This window comes from Zalophus californianus, chromosome 14, assembly GCF_009762305.2.
Source record: "Zalophus californianus isolate mZalCal1 chromosome 14, mZalCal1.pri.v2, whole genome shotgun sequence".
In the NCBI taxonomy this organism is placed as follows: domain Eukaryota; kingdom Metazoa; phylum Chordata; class Mammalia; order Carnivora; family Otariidae; genus Zalophus; species Zalophus californianus.
Genome location: NC_045608.1, coordinates 29,441,230 through 29,458,035, shown reverse-complemented (window position 1 = coordinate 29,458,035; position 16,806 = coordinate 29,441,230). Strand labels below are relative to the sequence as shown.

Below are 16,806 nucleotides of genomic sequence, written 5' to 3'. Positions count from 1 at the left end.
AGTTGCAATTCTTATCACAATTCGAAACAGGTTTTACAGACATAAGGCAAAGACTCTTTAAAATTTGTATGGAACCACAAAAGACTCCAAATAACCAAAACAATCTTAAGAAAGAACAAAGCTAGAGGCATCAGGCTCCCTGGTCTCAAACTCTATTACAAACCTCTAGTGATGGCTGGCATACTGGCTTAAACACAGACACACAAATCACCAGCACAGAAGAGAGAGCCCAGGAGGATACCCACACTTCTATGGTGCAGTACCTTATGACCAAGGAGCCAAGAATATAAAAGGAGGAAAGAACAGTCTCTTTAATCAAGGGTGCTGGGAAAACTGGACAGCACCTCGCAAAAGAATGAAACTTACTCTGTGTATCGTATAAAATACATAAAAATTAACTCAAAATGGATTCAAGACTTGAATGTAGGACTTGAAACCCTAAAACAAAGGGCAGAAAACATAGGGGAAGGCTGCTTGACATAGGTCCTGGTAGTCATTTTTGTGGCTCACACTCCAAAAGCAAAGGCAACAAAAGCAAAAATAAATAAGCACATCTACATCAAACTCAAAAGCTCCTGCCCAGCAACGAAAATCACCAACAAAATAAATAGGCAACCTACTGCCTGGAAGAAAAGATTTGCAGATCCAAAGATCTCCTAAAAGATTAATATCCCGCACACATAAAGAACTCCTACAACTCAATAACTACAACAAAAAACAAAGTCGTTAAAAAGCGGGAGGATTATCCAAACGGACATTATCCAGAGAGCCAACAGGTACGTGAAAAGAGGCTCAACATCATTAATCATCAGGGAAATGCAAATCAAAACAACAATGGGATAGCACCTCACACTGGTTAGAGTATTTAGTATCAAAAGGATGAGAAATAACAAATGTTAGCAAGGATGTGGCAGAAAGGGGACCCCAGTGCACTGTTGGTGGGAACGTAGGGAGGTGCATCCACTGTGGAAAACAGTAGGCGGACTCCTCAAATCATTAAAACTAGAACGACCCTACAGTCCAGCAATTTCTCTTCTGGCCATTTAGCCAAAGAAAACAAAAACACCTATTTGAAAAGATATCTGAACCCCCATGTTCACTGCAGCATTATTTATAACAGCTAAGATAGGAGGACACCCTACGTGTCCGTGGAGGGATGAAGAGATAAAGAAGATGTGGTGTATGTAGACACTGCAATACTCTTCAGCCGTAACAAAAAACGAAATCTTTTTTTTTTTTTCGCAACAACACGGATGGACCGCGAGGGCATGATGCTAACTGAAAGAAGTCAGAGACAAATACTCTATGACATCACTTTTATACTGAATCTAAAACACCAAAAAACTGAGCTTAAAGATACAGCAATCAGATTGGTGGTTGACAGACAGGGGGATGGGTGTGAAAGGGGTGAAAGGGGTCAAAGGTTCAAACTGACAGGTATAAAATAAGTAAGTCACAGGATGTAATGTACAACACGGTGACTATAGTTAGTAACACTGGTATAGCAAGCCTGGAAGTTGTAAAGGGAGTGATCTTACAAGTTATCCCAAGGAAAAGGTTTTGTAAAACAAACCAAGACAAAACTGGATTTAAACAGATAAGCCACACACCATTGTTCAGGGGACTCAGGAAGTGCACAGAACTGCCAAATTCGGTGTGGGAAGCTGCCCTCCTGTTCCTCACAGAGGCCACAGGAGAGCTTTGTACACTGGTGAGTGCATGCACAGAACAGCATGTGAAGTGTTGGGCTCCCCTCTACCCAGAGCAGTGGGCACTGCATCCCACTTAGGGGTACAGGAAGAAGCAGGGAGTTCCTGAGGATACTGAAGAAGTGGAGGAAGAAGAACAAGGCAGGGTGTATGGAAAGTGCCTTACCGGTTTTCCAAATCCCTGGGCATGTTCCTTCGCGTAGGTGTCTTTTGAGAGCCTACAAAAGGTCGCTGCTGCTGTCTACTCAGGCTCTTTCGGCTGGGCAGTAACTTCTTTAATTCACTGGCAACCTCTCAGTCATCACTGTCTCTTGACCGTCATTCTAGGGGGAGAGGAGCACAGAAAATTGGTCTCATTTCTCTCAGGTGGGATGGTCCTTCAGCTGTTGATCTGAATCACTAACCACCGCCGTAACATCTGTGCCCGTAAAGCACTGCAAGTGAATGAAGGTAACAATGGTAACAGAGATAGAGAATACTTATTCTTCTGTATTCCTCTGTGTTAGGCCCTGTTCTGAGCTGTAAGTTGCAGAGCCAGCATGGAGGCATGAGGGTTTCGGATACGCCCCAATCACGGAGAGCTTGGAAGCACAGGTTTTGGAGCCGCAAAGACAAGGCCTTGAAATCTGGTTCCAAACATTATCTGTGTCTCTAAGACTCAGAGCCCTATCAGGATCCTAGTCCACTGAGATGTTCAAACTGATAAAGGGTGTAGAATACTCTAATGCTTATGCCAGTAGCAGGCACAGAGCAGCGCCTCAATCAACTCCTGATGATAATCATGAGGATGACAATCGCGTTGGTGTTCCTTCCCCAGCACTAGCAATAACAATAACCAATACTTTTATGATATTAATCCCAAAGACTCGTACTGCACGTATTCCATGCCAGGAACCATGGTTTACATTGACATTGGAAATGGGTTCCATTGACTAATTCACTAAATCCCCAAAACAAGCCTATATAGGTCCTATTTGCAGGTCCATCTCTCAGATGAGAATTCTGAGGCATGGCGATGACCTCTCTTGCTCAAGGTCACGCAGCTGGAAGTGCAATAAGAGGAATGACACCCTGTACTCTGAACCAGTCTAGAAGAGGCCCGTTACCAACGTTAAATCTGCGCCATAACCCTAAGGGTTTGCTGATCTCCCCACTTGACAGATTGAGAGACTGAAGCTCAGGCCCAGGGCAGAGGCCGAACTCACCTGGCCTCCCCAATGGGAGGAAGCAGGACTTGGCAGTCGGCTCGGCCTCCAGGTCCTGGGCTGCCCCTTCTGTCCCCCGTGGATACCAGGATGAGGGGCACCTTTTCCTCGGAACTGCAGCATGCTAGGGTTCTAACGACGCCGCTGCCCCCATGTCCCCCTGCACCCAGCCCTACCGTCACTGCCCCTGGCTGCCGCCACTGACACCCATTGCCCATTGCAGACGCCGCTGCCGCCCTCTGCTGCCGCGCCACGCTGCCACCCTCTGCCCCCGCTGCTTGCTGGCGCTAGCTGCCCAGCGCTGACACTGCCCCTACCACCACCGGGCCCGCTGTCCCCGCCAGCTGCTGCTAGTTACCGCTGCCTGCTGCCCCAGCCACCTGCCTGCCACCTGCCGCCCTTGCCTGCGTCCCCTGCCTCTGCCTGCCTGCCCGCACCCCCTGCTGCTGCTTACTGCTGCATGCCGCCGCCATCGGCAGCCTACCGCCTGCCACCTCCTCTGCTGCCACCACCCTCAGCTACCTATTGACGATGCCTAACAATGCTGCCTGCCTACTGCCGCCACCTGCTGCCCCTGCCCCCCTGAAGCCCGCTGCCCCCACCGCCTGCCGCCACCCCCTGACCCCACCTGCCTGCCGCCGATTCTTGCCGCCACCACCTGTCGCCATCTGCCGTTGCTGCCTACGCCACTGCTGCAGCCTGCCTGCAGCTGTCTGCCGCCGCTTCCTGACGCAGCTGCCTGCTACCTCCTTCCACCGCCCGCCGCCCTTGCCTGCCTGCTGCCGCCGCCTCCCGCTGCTTACCACAGCCCGCAGCCGTTTCCTGCCGCCGCCCCCGCCTGCAATCGCCTACCGCCCGGGCGCCTGTCGGCCAACCCTGCCTGCCGCGGCCCATCACCCTTGCCTGCCGCCACCGACCTCTACCTCCCTGCCCCGACCGCTTACCGCCCGCCACCTGCCTACACCACGTCCCGCTGCCACCCGCTGCCACACGCTTACGCCCACTAACCCGGCACCTACCGCTGCCGCCGCCCACCGCTAAGGGTCCTGCTGTTGCCGCCGGCTTCCGTGGCTGACGAACACTGACCCTGACTGACGCCGCCGCGTACTCCGCAGACGCTGGCTGACGCTCCCGGCGCCCCTCCCCGCGCTGACCCACGCTGCAGCCGCTGACTCGACTACTGCTGACCCCGCCCCTACCGCGGGGGCCGCTTCCGCCCTGGGTGACTCGGTGAAGCCAATGGCGCCTGCTGCTGAGGCTGCCACACACTGCCGCCCAATGACCCGGGGCTGCCCAACGCCAGGGACCCTGCAGCCCTTGTCGCCCTTGCAGCCGCTGCAGCCGCAGATGCCACCCAAGGGTACTGTCACCGCTGCCACGTCTGCTGCTGTCCGCTGCCACCTTCCACCGCCTGCCTGCTGCCGCCACTGCCTACCCCCGCTGCCACCACCGCCTGACACCGCCTGCCTGACACTGCCCGCTGCCGCCGCCAATCGATACTGCCACTGCCGCCACCGCCCCCTGCTGCCGCTTGCCTCTGCCTGCCACCGCCACCTGCCGCCGCCGCCACCACCTACCTACCGCTGCCGCCTGCAGCCCGCTGCCACCCTTGCCTGCCACCGCCTGCCTGCCCCCACTGCCCACTGCCCGCCACGGCAGCTGCCCCTTACTTACCGCCGCCGCCTGCCCCCGCCTGCTGCCACTTACCACTGCCCGCCACCGGAGCCTGCGGCCACTGCATGCCTACTGCTGCTCCTTGCCAACAGCTGCAACTCCGGCCTGCCTAACGCTGCTGCCTGCTGCCACCACCTGCCCCCGCAACCTGCCTTCTGCGGCTTCCTGCCGCCACCGCCTGTTGCCATGTGCCGCTGCTGCCTACACTCACTGCGGCAGGTAGCCTGCCAGCCGCTGCTTACAGCCGCCTGGCTGCCGCCGCTTCCCGCCATTGCCGCCTGCGATCGCCTACCGCCCCCGCCTGTCTGGGAAATGGCAGGATTTCTGGATTGTGACAAGCTGGGACTCGTGAATTGCTAGTGGGACCAGTCAGCATGGTTGTATAGTTTTTCTACAACCAGATTCACCTGATTGGGTGTAGGTGCAGACACATCAGGGGAGGAGAGGAGCCGAGAAGGTCAAGGGACCTGAGGGTGTCTGCAAGGGGGTATACAGAGGGGCGGACATGAAATCTAAGTCAGGTAAACTGAGAACTAAGAACATGCCATAGGTGATGGGCAATTTAAAAGTGTAGGGTCCATGCTTTGGGGGACTAAATGGGGACAGAGATTGGACTGCGCTTGCTGGACTGAAGGAGCTCAGAAAGTAGGAAATGGTCATTAGAGCAGGGTGCTGGGGTGGAGACTGCAAGTGGTATTAGTATTGACAAGGTCTAGGGGATGGGCTGGGGATGGGAGTCTGAGGGGATACGTGGCAGACAGCTGTCATCGACCACACCTGTGATACAGAATTCGAGGAGTCCGAATGGAGGTGCCCGCCCTGCTTGACCAGCTTGGCTCAGAAGTATCTGATCTGGGAGTGCTGCCCCATGTGAGTGAAGCTCAAGATGCTTCTCTTTGGGATTGTGATGGACCCCTTTGCAGAGCTCACCATCACATTGTGCGTTGTGGTGACCACAGTCTTTTGTTGTTGTTGTTACGTTAATCACCATACATTAAATCACTAGTTTTTGATGTAGTGTTCCATGACCCATCGTTTGCGTATAACACCCAGTACTCCACCCAGTACGGCCCTCTTTAATACCCATCACCAGGCTAACCCATCCCCCACCCCCTCCCCTCTAGAACCCTCGAGGTCTTCATGGCCATGGAGCACCACAGCATGAGAGCTGCCCTCGGAGCCATCCTCCGCATAGGCAACATTTAGTGCGCTGGCAGCCCTTGCCCACCTGTCATGGAGGGGGGCTTTGGGTGGGGTGGCAGCATGCCCTCATTCGTTGGAGTGTTGATACAGCTAGCTGAGAGCAGAGGGGTGGTACTGTAGATGTGGTGGCACTGAGCACAGGAAGTCAAGTCTGGAGAGCCAGGCTGAGCAGGTGTGAACTGCTTTCGGACAAACCAGCACAGAGAAGTGGACCTAGAGAGTCCTGACTGAGGGGCAGCTAGCTCCCTCCTTATAGACCTGAGGGCAGGCCCTTGAATTCTCTGGACCTCAGCTGCCTCTATGCTGAAATTGGATAAATGTCACTTCCCCATCTAAAGACAGCCTATGGACTTGCAAAAGTTCCTCCTAGTTCTATTGCTTTTGTGACTGCAAAAACCAATGGTGGTGGTTTTTCACTGATGTCATTTAAGGACAGATAGAGTACAGGTGGGGCGGGGAAGGCAATGGGAGGGAGGGAACATGGAAATGTGGTTGCTGTTGTAACAAAAGCACCCGGGAGTCCGATCTTTTCTTCTGTATCTGGTTTGGATACTATGCTACTTTAAGTTGTCCTCCATTATTTCTTTTTAGTATGATTTGCTTTTAACAAGATGAAACCCATACTGGACTTCACTACACGGTAAGCAGATGCTAACAAGGTTGGGATCCTGCCTCCATGTCCCCTGCAGTGCCCACCCCACTAGAGGTGGCCTGTTTGGTCTGCCAGGATCGCCCTGCTCTTCCAAGTCCACATAGGCTGCCGAATGAGGTCGAAGGAAGGGTCTCGGGAAATGTGACTACTCGTCCCTGGAAACGTCCCCTTCGCCCAGAATCCAGTGATGTGAAGAGGATTCTGGGACACTTTGGAACCAGCATAGCATGCCTTATGTTTTGGCAGCACCTGGGCTGAGAGGCCACGTTCTATTTAAAGTTGATATGAAGAGGGGACGTGGAAAGAGAAGGAACAGCTTATTTCCAAGAAGTCAGCATAGTCCACAGAGGGTCTTATGGAAGAGACCTCAAAGCCCACACTCTCGTTTTATAGCTGGGGAAGTTGTAACAAGAATGGAAAAAAGCCTTTACCATTGAGACAGAGCATAGTGCCATGTTTTAAAAAGAAAGCAAGAAAGGCAGGCAGAGAGTTTAGGGCTTGGTAAGTGTTATCTCTACGACACAACAATGCTATGAGGCTATCACCATCCTCACAGCCCCAAAGAGGGCACTGAGACTGAGAGTATCCTGCCCAAGAGGGCACAGCCCATGACGATGGAGCCAGTTGACCCAGGTCTCAGCAGGACTCAGGACCTCAGCCCTACCCCGCCATGCCTCACTTGTCTACAAAGGGCACTCAGTGCATGCTCTTTGGATCACACGGTTGCAGTCTGTGGTAGTAGGCAGATCACTTAAACTCACGGCATTTCCTTTTGTGTAAAGGGGATGCAACCACCTCTGTTTCCCAGGCAGGCGAGAGGCTTTGCTAAGAGCAAATGAGAGAGGAGCACCTGACCCTTCTTCCTTACTGGTCTCCCTTCACTGCTACTTTTCCCGTGACCTGAGTCTGGGCTTGACCTCTCTCAGTGTCAGAATCTTGTCATGTTTAAGACAAGTAGAGACACTCAGAGCTGAAAGAATCTTAGAATTTATTACTATTGTTCTAATTTAACAGCTATTATTTAATAATGAGTTACTATTGGCCAGGACCTTTTCTGAGAACTGTGTATGCATTATCTCGTTTTATGCCGATTATAGAGATGAGGAAATTGAGCTGTGTCTGCTTGCACAAGCTCAGACATGGCTAAGTTGGATTTTTTTTAATTTTTTTATTGTTCTGTTAATCACCATATATTACATCATTAGTTTTTGGTGCAGTGTTCCATGATTCATTGTTTGTTCATAACACCCAGTGCCCCATGCAGAACGTGCCCTCCTCAATACCCATCACCAGGCTAACCCATCCCCCTACCCTCCTCCCCTCTAGAACCCTCAGTTTGTTTTTCAGAGTCCATCATCTCTCATGGTTCGTCTCCCCCTCTGACATACTCCCCTTTTCTTCCTCTCCTGTTATCTTCTTCTTTTTCTTTTTTCTTAAAATATGTTGAGTTATTTGTTTCGGAAGTACAGCTCTGTGATTCAACAGTCTTGCACAATTCACAGCGCTCACCGTAGCACATACCCTCCCCAATGTCTATCACCCAGCCACCCCATCCCTCCCACCCCCAACCATTCCAGTAACACTCAGTTTCTTTCCTGAGATTAAGAATTCCTCATATCAGTGAGGTCATGTGATACATGTCTTTCTCTGATTGACTTATTTCACTCAGCATAACACCCTCCAGTTCCATCCACGTCGTTGCAAATGGCAAGATCTCATTCCTTTTGATGGCTGCATAATATTCCATTGTGTATATATACCACCTCTTCTTTATCCATTCATCTGTCGATGGACATCTTGGCTCTTTCCACAGTTTGGCTATTGTGGACATTGCTGCTATAAACATTGGGGTGCAAGTACCCCTTCGGGTCCCTACGTTTGTATCTTTGGGGTAAATACCCAGTAGTGCAATTGCTGGATCGAATGGTAGCTCTAATTTCAACTGTTTGAGGAACCTCCATACTGTTTTCCAGAGGGGTTGCACCACCTTGCATTCCCACCAACAGTGTACGAGGGTTCCCCTTTCTCCACATCTCCACCAACATCTGTCGTTCCCTGACTTGTTAATTTTAGCCATTCTGACGGGTGTGAGGTGGTATCTCATGGAGGTTTTGATTTGGATTTCCCTGATGCCGAGTGATGTTGAGCACTTTTTCATGTGCCTGTTGGCCATTTGGATGTCTTCTTTGGAAAAATGTCTGTTCATGTCTTCTGCCCATTTCTTGATTGGATTATTTGTTCTTTGGGTGTTCAGTTTGATAAGTTCTTTATAGATTTTGGATACTAGCCCTTTATCTGATATGTCATTTGCAAATATTTTCTCCCATTCTGTCGGTTGTCTTTTGGTTTTGTGGACTGTTTCTTTTGCTGTGCAAAAGTTTTTATCTTGATGAAATCCCAATAGTTCATTTTTGCCCTGGCTTCCTGTGCCTTTGGTGATGTTTCTAGGAAGAAGTTGCTGCGGCTGAGGTCGAAGAGGTTGCTACCTGTGTTCTCCTTTAGGATTTGGATGGACTCCTGTCTCACGTTTAGGTCTTTCAACCATTTGGAGGCTATTTTTGTGTGTGGTGTAAGGAAATGGTCCAGTTTCATTCTTCTGCATGTGGCTGTCCAATTTTCCCAACACCATTTGTTGAAGAGACTGTCTTTTTTCCACTGGACATTCTTTCCTGCTTTGTCGAAGATAAGTTGACCATAGAGTTGAGGGTCCATTTCTGGGCTCTCGATTCTGTTCCATTGATCTATGTGTCTGTTTTTGTGCCAGTACCATACTGTCTTGATGATGACAGCTTTGTAATAGAGCTGGAAGTCCGGAATTGTGATGCCGCCAACTTTGCTTTTCTTTTTCAATATTCCTCTGGCTATTCGGGGTCTCTTCTGGTTCCATAAAAATTTTAGGATTGTTTGTTCCATTTCTTTGAAAAAAGTGGATGGTATTTTGATGGGGATTGCATTGAATGTGTAGATTGCTCTAGGTAGCATTGACATCTTCACAATGTTTGTTCTTCCAATCCATGAGCATGGAACGTTTTTCCATTTCTTTGTGTCTTCTTCAATTTCTTTCCTGAGTATTTTATAGTTTTCTGAGTACAGATCCTTTGCCTCTTTGGTTAAATTTATTCCTAGGTATCTTATGGTTTTGGGTGCAGTTGTGAATGGGATAGACTCCTTGATTTGTCTCTCTTCTGTCTTGTTGTTGGTGTATAGGAATGCCACTGATTTCTGTGCATTGATTTTATAGCCTGCTACTGGACTGAATTCCTGTATGAGTTCTAGCAGTTTTGGGGTGGAGTCTTTTGGGTTTTCCACATAAAGTATCATATCATCTGCAAAGAGTGAGAGTTTGACTTCCTCTTTGCCAATTTGGATGCCTTTGATTTCTTTTTGTTGTCTGATTGCTGTGGCTAGGACTTCTAATACTATGTTGAATAGCAGTGGTGAGAGTGGACATCCCTGCCGCGTTCCTGACCTTAGGGGAAAAGCTCTCAGCTTTTCCCCATTGAGAATGATATTCGCTGTAGGTTTTTCGTAGATGGCTTTTATGATATTGAGGTATGTACCCTCTATCCCTATACTCTGAAGAGTTTTGATCAAGAAAGGATGCTGTACTTTGTCAAATGCTTTTTCTGCATCTATTGAGAGGATCATATGATTCTTGTTCTTTCTTTTGTTAATGTATTGTATCACATTGACTGATTTGCGGATGTTGAACCAGCCTTGCAGCCCAGGGATAAATCCCACTTGGTCGTGGTGAAAAATCCTTTTAATGTACTGTTGGATCCTATTGGCTAGTATTTTGGTGAGAATTTTTGCATCCATGTTCATCAAGGATATTGGTGTGTAATTCTCCTTTTTGATGGGGTCTTTGTCTGGTTTTGGGATCAAGGTAATGGTGGCCTCATAAAATGAATTTGGAAGTTTTCCTTCCATTTCTATTTTTTGGAACAGTTTCAGGAGAATAGGTATTAATTCTTCTTTAAATGTCTGATAGAATTCCCCTGGGAAGTCATCTGGCCCTGAGCTTTTGTTTCTTGGGAGATTTTTGATGACTGCTTCAATTTCCTTAGTGGTTATAGGTCTGTTCAGATTTTCTATTTCTTCCTGGTTCAGTTTTGGTAGTTGATACATCTCTACGAATGCACCCATTTCTTCCAGGTTATCTAATTTGCTGGCATAGAGTTGCTCATAATATGTTCTTAGAATTGTTTCTATTTCTTTGGTGTTGGTTGTGATCTCTCCTCTCTCATTCATGATTTTGTTGATTTGGGTCATTTCTCTTTTCTTTTTGATCAGTCTGGCCAGGGGTTTATCAATCTTGTTAATTCTTTCAAAGAACCAGCTCCTAGTTTCATTGATCTGTTCTACTGTTCTTTTGGTTTCTATTTCATTGATTTCTGCTCTGATCTTTATTATTTCTCTTCTCCTGCTGGGTTTAGGCTTTATTTGCTGTTCTTTCTCCAGCTCCTTTAGGTGTAGGGTTAGGTTGTATATTTGAGACCTTTCTTGTTTCTTGAGAAAGGCTTGTATTGCTATATACTTTCCTCTCAGGACTGCCTTTGCTGTATCCCAAAGATTTTGGACAGTTGTGTTTTCATTTTCATTGGTTTCCATGAATTTTTTTAATTCTTCTTTAATTTCCTGGTTGACCCATTCATTCTTTAGTAGGATGCTCTTTAGCCTCCATGTATTTGAGTTCTTTCCGACGTTCCTCTTGTGATTGAGTTCTAGTTTCAAAGCATTGTGGTCTGAAAATATGCAGGGAATGATCCCAATCTTTTGGTACCGGTTGAGACCTGATTTGTGACCTAAGATGTGATCAATTCTGGAGAATGTTCCATGGGCACTAGAGAAGAATGTGTATTCCGTTGCTTTGGGATGGAATGTTCTGAATATGTCTGTGAAGTCCATTTGGTCCAGTGTGTCATTTAAAGTCTTTATTTCCTTGTTGATCTTTTGCTTAGATGATCTGTCCATTTCAGTCAGGGGGGTGTTAAAGTCCCCCACTATTACTGTATTGTTGTCAATGTGTTTCTTTGCTTTTGTTATTAATTGCCTTATATAATTGGCTGCTCTCATGTTCGGGGCATAGATATTTACAATTGTTAGATCTTCTTGTTGGATAGACCCTTTAAGTAGGATATAGTGTCCTTCCTCATCTCTTATTACAGTCTTTATTTTACAATCTAGTTTGTCTGATATAAGGATTGCCACCCCAGCTTTCTTTTGGTGTCCATTAGCATGGTAAATGGTTTTCCACCTCCTCACTTTCAATCTGGGGGTGTCTTTGGGTCTAAAATGAGTCTCTTGCAGACAGCATATGGATGGGTCTTGTTTTTTAATCCAATCTGATAGCCTGTGTCTTTTGATTGGGGCATTTAGCCCATTTACATTCAGGGTAACTATTGAAAGGTATGAATTTAGTGCCATTGTATTGCCTGTAAGGTGACTGTTACTGTATGTTGTCTGTGTTCCTTTCTGATCTTTGCTGCTTTTAGGCTCTCTCTTTGCTTAGAGGACCCCTTTCAATATTTCTTGGAGGGCTGGTTTCATGTTTGCACATTCCTTTAGTTTTTGTTTGTTCTGGAAGCTTTTTATCTCTCCTTCTATTTTCAATAACAGCCTAGCTGGATATAGTATTCTTGGCTGCATATTTTTCTCGTTTAGTGCTCTGAAGATATCTTGCCAGTCCTTTCTGGCCTACCAGGTCTCTGTGGATAGGTCTGTTGCCAACCTAATATTTTTACCATTGTAGGTTACATATCTCTTCTCCCAAGCTGCTTTCAGGATTTTTTCTTTGTCTCTGAGACTCGTAAGTTTTACTATTAGATGTCGGGGTGTTGACCTATTTTTATTGATTTTGAGAGGGGTTCTCTGTGCCTCCTGGATTTTGATGCCTGTTTCCTTCCTCACATTAGGGAAGTTCTCTGCTATTATTTGCTCCAATATACCTTCTGCCCCTCTCTCTCTTTCTTCTTCTTCTGGGATCCCAATTATTCTAATGTTGTTTCGTCTTATCGAATCACTTATCTCTCGAATTCTGCCCTCGTTATCCTGTAGTTGTTTCTCCCTCTTTTTCTCAGCCTCTTTACTTTCCATCATTTGGTCTTCTATATCACTGATTCTCTCTTCTGCCTCATTTATCCTAGCAGTTAGTGCCCCCATTTTTGATTGCACCTCATCAATAGCCTTTTTGATTTCGACTTGGTTAGATTTTAGTTCTTTTATTTCTCCAGAAAGGGTTTCTCTAATAACTTCCACGCTTTTTTCAAGCCCAGCTAGTATCTTTAAAGTCATGATTCTGAACTCTAGGTCCGACATCGTACTAATGTCTGTATTGAGTAGGTCCCTGGCTGACAGTACTACCTCTTGTTCTTTTCGCTGAGGTGATTTTTTTCGTCTTGTCATTTTGTCCAGAGGAGAATAGATGAATGAGAGAACAAAATGCTAACAGGTTTACAACGTCCCCAGCAAATATACTGTATACAAATCAGAAAAGACCTGACACCAGGGGAAAAGAAAGGGAAAGAAATAAAAAAGAAAGAGAAAAAAAAAAAAGAAAAGAAAAGAAAGATAAAAACAAAAACAGAACAATACAAAAAAAGCAGAATGTGATCAAATATGATCAGGCTAGTGCATAGATCAGTGCCACACACTAGATTTTGGGCGTATTTTGGTCTGTTAGAAAAAAGTGCCTCCTAAAATTTTAAAGGAAGAAAGACATATATGTACAAAATAAGGGTTGATACAATGAAGGGATAGAAGATGACTGTAAAGATGAAAATTATAAAAGATTTTATAAAAGGACTTGATAAGATAAGAAGTTGTTTGAAAAAAGAAAGAAGATTTAAAAAAAAAAGAAAAGGAGAGAATGTGATCAGGCAGGAGACTAGAACAGAACCATACATTAGTGATTTAGGGTATATTTTTATCTGTTAGAAGAAACTGTATCTCAAAATTTTAAAGAGAGAACAACTTATATATATATGCCAAAAATAAGGGTAACTACTATGAAGGGATAAAATATGACTCTAAAAATGAAAAATAAAAAAAAAATTTTTTTTTTAAAAAAGAGATTGATAAGATGTTGGTTGAAAAAGGGAAAAAGAAAAAGAAAAAACAGTTAACAAAAATTAGCTTTGATGAACTAATGAATCATGGTAAAAAAAAGCCATGAAATCTATTGCAGTATTCCCCTAGCGCTGGAGTTCTCCCGTTCTCCTTGATCAGTAAACTTGGTCTTGGCTTGCTGGCTGTTCATGCTGATCTTCTGGGGAGGGGCCTGTTGCTGTGGTTTCCAAATGTCTTTGCCGGAGGCTGAATTGCCCCGCCCTTGTCGGTCCGGGCTAAGCAAGCTGCTCGGGTTTGATCTCAGGAGCTTTTGCTCCCTGCAAGCTCTCCGTACAGCCTTGGAGGACCAGGGCCAAAATGATGGCCTCCCAATCTCCACCCGGAGGAGCTGAGAACTCGGGGTCCCGCTCCTCAGTGCGCCCCCAGAGAAAAGCAGTCACTCCCTTGTCCCTGGTCTCCGGCCGCACTCCGTGCTCACCCGGCCCGTGACCGAGCGTTTGTATCTCTGGCACCCGACCCCGTGTGGAGTCTCCAAACCCAGCAGATCCCTGCGGTGCGTTCCCGCGCCGCTCCTCCCCGGGAAGGAAGGGGAGTCTCCCCGGATCTGCCGCCTGTTGGGTCCCTGCTGCAGGAGCAGTGGCCCGACTGGGCCGCGGATCACAGTTTATGGCAACCCCAAGCTGAGAGCCCGCGCCTCAGATCCGTCTCTGCAGCTGGCTTCCCGGCTCCGATACCTGGGAGCTCTGGCGCACTCAGGCTCCCCCAGTCTTTCTGTGACCCCAAGGGTCCTGAGACCCCACTGTCCCGCGAGGGTTCCACCCCCGCTTAGCCACTGGAGCGACGTCCCTCAGCGGATCCGACTTCTACAAGGTCCGATTTCGTGCTCCGCGGCTCTAGCACTTGCCAGAAGCGGCTGGCGGAGGCCCCTCCCCCGCCGTCTATCCTCCCGAATATCGCCTCGGATTCACTTCTCCGCACGTCCTACCTTCCAGTAAGTGGTCACTTCTCTGTTCAGAGAGTTGTTGCTACTCTCCTGTTTGGTCTCCTGTTGAGTTCGTAGGTGTTCAGAATGGTTTGATCCCTATTCAGCTGAATTCCTGAGACCAGACGAAATCTAGGTCTCCTACTCCTCCGCCATCTTTAAGTACCTCACAGTCATACCATTTTATCCAATTGATATCTAAAGAGATCATTTTTCTGGCACAGTTTTAGAAAGCTTTATTATGTCATTTCATGTACACTTTTAAGAACTTAGTTTTTGAGTAATATCAAGTAATCTCCGTCACTTTGGCAAATGTCAGATAACTAATTTTAATTTATGATTTTGAGAGGATTTTTTGTTGTTGGCGGTGTGATTCCTAGTATAGCTGTTTAGAGTACCTTATAGGCTATGATGGATGACACTGGATGGATTTCTCATATGTCAAAATAAAAATTTTATTTACAGCATCCAGAGCTGATTCTTGTGAAACAAATTTTCCAAAAAGATTTAATGGTAAACAAATCAATTTCAGGAATCTGAATTTAAGTGTACTTTGTCATTTTCAGGTTTCCTCTGATGTTTGTCCGGAACCCAATGATGCATAGACACCCTAAAGTGGGCTTTGCATTTGTCCATAATTCCCGTCAGTCAAGAAGTAGATGGTGGAAAACACCTGAAACTTCAGTTTGGGGTATTAGGGACAGTCATCTGGGAGACATAGCATGGAGAGAAATCAGATGTGCCCCTAATTTTGAGCAGGGAGTGCGGGTTTATGAAGGAAAAGCACAGGCACTGGTTTTGAAAGAATTATGGTGATTGCAGGCAGCTAACAGTTATTACATTGTCTCTATTTCAGTCCAAAGGAGAAGGATGTGTTGGAGGAGGTGGTCCAGTGGCAACTGAGCAGTTACAGGTGCCAGAAGTCAAAAGTGCCTGGTGTTCTTAAAATTGAAATAGGAGACGTGCATTTGCTTTACTTCGTTACTGTCCTTTCCATTCTAGTTTGAGTGGCTCTCTTAGCAAAGCTTACTTCATTTTGAATCTTCTTTCACAATTCCAGCCCATCTTTTTTCTGACACCTTTCTGACAGGAAAACATCAATGATCAAATTGTATTTTCCTGCCATCCCATTTCATTGCCTGGGTGGTTGGCAACCTGCTTCAGTCCATCATGCCCCTGGGAGGTGGGAGTTACCTAGTTTATTGATAATCCGTGCTAGGTGACCGCATCTCAGTAAGAGGAAGATTTGAGGAAATCACGTCTAGATGTTACTTAGGGTCTCGTTTCTGGGTAGGTCTAGTGAATGACTTCTATTCTTTGAGCAACAATTATTTTGACATTTTCAGTAGTACTACAAGGAGAAAAGCAAAGTATAAGCAATTGGAAAATTGCAAAATTAAAATATTCAATAGTATATAAAAACAGTACATGTTCCCCTTAAACGCCGGGGTCTTTCTCCATCTGTTCTTACAGAGAGATTCTGGACCAAAGGCAAGCCCACTTCACGTTCTGCCTCCTCCACTCTCCCCTCTGGGAGAGGGCCTGATGCTCCCTTTACCCTGAGCGCAGAGTGGACGGGTCTGCTGACACGCACGGTGGCTGTTGTGCCAGGGCCAGGGAAGGAGGAGGAGGCCGCTCCACAGACCCTTGGGGATGCCCATGGCCTGCCGCCAGCCCCTGGGTGTGGTTGCAAGGCAGGGAGGTGTTCCCAGGCCAGCTGACCCCTGTCTCCTTCCACCTGTAGGTCTCAAGAAGTAGCGGCATATTGAGGTCATCCTGACGGCCTACAACATCATTGGCGAGAGCCCGGCAGCGTGCCCAAGGAGGAGTTTGTCAGTGAGGCCGGTAAGCTCTGGGGGCCCCCGCCTTCTGGGAGGCCTGGCCTGGTGCTCTCAGGAGCCGAGCAGTGTGCCCGTGATGAGGAACATGGTGCTGGTGTGCGGCCGGGAGGTTCCAGGTCCCTGCTGGGAGAGACGGGACCTGCCAGGGCTGGGCGGGCCCAGCGGCCCGAGAGACCCGTCCAGTCTTGCTTTCAGACCTGAGGGTTCATTTCACACCCGGAGCCCTCCTCGTGCATCCCAGGTTGTGCTCCTGGAGTGACGCTGCTGCCTCCATGGGAATCCAGGCCTGTGGGTCCTTGGCCTCTGCCAGGAAGTCTGTGCTCAGTTGCCCATGGTCCTGGCGGACCCCGGCACATCAGCCTGACCTCCTGGTCATGGCCCCTTCTCAGGTCTCAGAAAGCGATGTGGATCATTGTTTGTACCTCTTTTAGATAAGATGGAGCCCCTGAGTTTGTTCCCAGGGCTGTCCCTT

At 47.5% G+C, this 16,806-nt stretch overlaps 1 protein-coding gene across 1 annotated transcript in view; it reads right to left on the bottom strand.

Moving 5' to 3' along the window:
• Positions 1-3,022, bottom strand: part of LOC118356294 (vegetative cell wall protein gp1-like) — a 99,082-nt gene extending 96,060 nt beyond the window's left edge. The window contains exons 1-2 of the transcript XR_004819620.1: positions 2,915-3,022; positions 1,876-2,032 (exon numbers count right to left, since the gene is read on the bottom strand). The gene's annotated coding sequence lies outside the window, so the exon portion shown is untranslated. The remainder of the gene's footprint in view (positions 1-1,875; positions 2,033-2,914) is intronic.
• Positions 3,023-16,806: the final 13,784 nt, after the last annotated feature.